Raw genomic sequence first — 4,205 nt, forward strand, 5'->3', positions numbered from 1 at the left:
ATATATATGTACATATATATATATATATATATGTGTGTGTGTGTGTGTGTGTGTGTGTGTGTGTGTAATATATACTGAACTTGAAACCATGTGGTTGCAAAGTGAGCTTCTAAACCACACAGCCTATTGATGCAACACAGATGTTGTGTTAATCAACAAATAACTCTGTCTTAAAGTGAAGTCCTATCACCATTATGCAGGTTATGAAGGACTCATTTCTTACCAAGATAGAATTCAATCTAAGATTGGAAAGAGCTGGAAAGATTCTGACTTGACTAAACCATTAAAAAATATAAATAAATTGCTTCTATTCCAAGTATAGTTAGTCTCATTCTGGAAATGACATATTACCATTTTCATGATAACAGGTACCCACATACACACACACACACACGTGTGTGTGTGTGTGTGTGTGTGTGTGTGTTTGTATGTATGTATGTATGTGTGTATAAAAAAAACAGACAAATGCAAAACAAAAAGTAATAATATTTATGGAATAGATAAAGAATGTTTTCTACTCTTCAGATATGTTTGCCCAGAAGGAATTAAACCCATTTGTAAGCAGCAAATATCCAATTTTGGATACATATTCAGTAGACCCAAAGCATCAAAATTTGCATTGCAATCTTGTAACCATATTTATAGCTGTGTATGTATGTAAGTCTACACAATTATGTGTGTATGAATACACACATACACATATATGTGTGTGTGTGTTTGTGTGTATTTATATGCATGTGTATCATACACACACACACACACACACATATATATATATATATACACACACATATACACATATATGTATATGTATATATGTATGTATAATTGTTTTTGTATGGTATAAATCAAAGCAGATAAAACTATAAATAATAAGATATAGATTTTGGGTTAAAAAAACCCTTTGGATTGAAAAATTTGAAGGCTGCCCACAGGTCATTCAGGTTTACATTCCATGGATAACCTTCAACTTTTTCTATTCAAAAGGAATTTTCAACCCAGTGGTTACACACTATTAATTATAGCTTTATCTGCTTCGAGTTATAGCATTCCTTACAAGAATTATCTCATGTTCTCCCAGAGTTACTTTATTCTTATCACATCAGCCTTAGCACCTTATAATACTTGTTAAAATCCTCTCACTCTGTATATATATATATATATATATATATATATATATATATATATATATATATATATATATATATATATATATTATTAATAAAATAGGAGATGGAATGTGTAATAGACTTTATGGGTACAACACTTGTTCCGAACCGTTCTGGGTCTCTTTGGGTACATCAATAAAAAGTCTCACTAGAGATTTCTTGAGTTGGCTTATGTACCGCTACATGTCCATCAAATTTGAGAATGAGTAAAAACAGAGAAAAGTTATTGAAACGCAAAAATATCAAATATGAATGTGGAAAGTATACATTCTAGTTTAGAGAAAATGACATAATGAGCTTTCACTGTTGTAACTGTTAAGAGAAAGAAAAGAAAAGGAAGTAGAAGTTGAAAGGAAGATAATACTTAGACGAAAATTCTTTTTTTATTCGTGCTTAGATGCATATTCAAATACATATTTATTTAAGCTGAAATATAGCTGTTTTATTGTAAACCAAAACTGTCCTCAAATACCCCTTGCACCTTTATAGATTACTAGTCACTCCATGGAAAGTAGACACTGTAGGTAAACCACATGTTTTTCATGTTATGTTTTTCTCTATGTAAATCCAGAAAAGAAAGATCATCCTGGCCAGTTTCAGTATTTTTCACTGCTTCATCAGAAATCAATCACTTGTTTTTCATGACTATAATTCTAAGGGATTACCCTTAGAATTATAGTCATGAATGACCATAGTCATGAACCTTTCAGTCATGAATGACCATAAGATTGCACCAAGAAAGTCCCCCACCAAGGCAAAGTCCCGGCAAGGTTGTTTATGGAAGACTAGCAGTTGCCCATGCATATCAGCCTCCCTTCTCCATGCTACTGATGTTAGCTAAGGAAAAGTTGAAGGCTGATACAGCTTGGTACTTGTGACTTTGCAACTCATTTCTACAGCAAGTGAACAGTGAAATAAAGAGAAATAAAGTGTCTTGCTCAAGAACACAACACAGCTTGGTCTGGGAATCGAATTCACTACCTCATGATTGCGAGCCTGATGCTCTGACCACTGAGCCATGCACTTTGACAGACTATAATTAGTATATGCTTATTTATAGTATTCATATTTTCTTGACTGTGTCTTAGTCTTAGTTCCTCTTGTATAGTTGGACTGTACATTGGGTAGAAAAACATCTCTGATAAGCATGGCTTTGAGTATGGCTGCCAGCATCTTCCCAGGTGATGCTAAATTGCTTCAGATTTTTTCTGAAGGTTGTACACCATGTCTTCTTGGTTCTTCCTCTCTTTTTATACCCCTCTGGTGGTACCATTGTATAGCTGTCTTGGGTACTCATCCTTCAGAAATATATGACCTGCATTCTTGCTCTTCTTTTCACCACAATCTATACATAACATAATTATTTCAAGCATACAAAAACAAAATCAGAACTAAGTTAGCCTGCCCTAATCTGTATATAAGTAGTGTAAACATTGATTACATTTAGTTAATTAACTAATAAATAAAACTCCTAGATGATTTGGGTTAGTGAAGATGTAAATTAAACTTACGGATGGGTGGTGTTATTAAACTCAAACTGATAATGTGGTCAAACATCATGTTCCCATTTGACTTGTTCCTTATATTTCCTATTTTGTTTTAAAATTCATTCGAGTATACTATAAATAGTTTTAAGCATATATTTGTGGTTGAGAAAATAAATAATTGATCTCTGATGAAATACAGGCCAGCCACAGAAAACATGCATGTCACTCTTCTTCGTGTGGATTCAGATGGAGAGAAAAACATATATGAGGGGTTACTGTAAAGTTCCTGAACCGGAAGTGGTCCTGCAGATTTTCTAAGCCCTGTAAAAGAACTTGGAAGGTTGGGGCTCCAGCCAAACCTTTCGCTATACCCTTAAAGTCAAAAACTTTTCAGCACCCTCTCGTATATAAACATTGATTACCCAGAGCCTTTGGCTCAGACGTCTTTCTGGATTACTGGTTTTTCCAAACCAGGGGTGGTCACCTTGGTCAACAGGCACTAAATTAAACAAGTGTGGCTGTGTGATAAGAAGCTTCCTTCCCAACCACACGATTCCGAGATCAGTCCTGTTGCATGGAACTTTGGGCAAGTGTCTTGGGCTGACCAAAGCCTTGTAAGTGGATTTGGTAGATGGAAACTAAAAGAAGCCCATTGTATATCATCATCATCATCATTATCATCATCATCATCATCATCATCATCATTTAACGTCCGCCTTCCATGCTAGCATGGGTTGGACGATTTGACTGAGGAGAGGACTGGCGAACCAGATGGCTACACCAGGCTCCAATTTGATCTGGCAGAGTTTCTACAGTTGGATGCCCTTCCTAATGCCAACCACTCCGAGAGTGTAGGCCAACCACTATCTATGTGTGTACCTTTTTGTCTGTGTTTGTCCCCCAGTAAGGCTTGACAACTGGTGTTGGTATGTTTACATCCCCATAACTTAGCAGTTTGGCAAAAGAAGCAATAAAATAAGTACAAGGCTAACAACCAGTACTAAGGTCAATTTATTTGGCTAAAAGTTCTTCCAAGCATTGCTCCAGCATGGCTGCAGTCTAATGACTGAAGTATTTCTCTAAATCATGGATGCTGTGCTGGTTTTTGATTTAATAAATCTTTGTCTGTATCTTTTACCTTTTACTTGTTTCAGGCATTAGACTGTGGCCATGCTGGAGCACTGCTTTGGAGAATTTTAGTTGAACTAATCGGCCCCAGCACTTATTATTATTTTTTTAAAGCCTGGTACTTATTTCATAGGTCTCTTTTGCTGAATTGCTAAGTTACTGGGATGTAAGCACACCAACACTAGTTGTTAAGAGGGGGTGAGGAACAAACACAAAGACTCACACACGCACATGTACACACACACAAACGCACACAATGCACACACCACTAGTGTTGCTAGGGGTGGTCCACCCCGGGCAGCACTTTTAAAGGGCATCACTTTTGTGTCTGCTTTAGGCAATATTTTTGTGGGATCCAGGGGGTGACACACTGAAGCTATGCTAGTGGCACATACACGCACGCACGCACGCTCGCACGCGC

Source organism: Octopus bimaculoides, chromosome 2 (assembly GCF_001194135.2).
Source record: "Octopus bimaculoides isolate UCB-OBI-ISO-001 chromosome 2, ASM119413v2, whole genome shotgun sequence".
NCBI classification, from domain to species: Eukaryota; Metazoa; Mollusca; class Cephalopoda; order Octopoda; family Octopodidae; genus Octopus; species Octopus bimaculoides.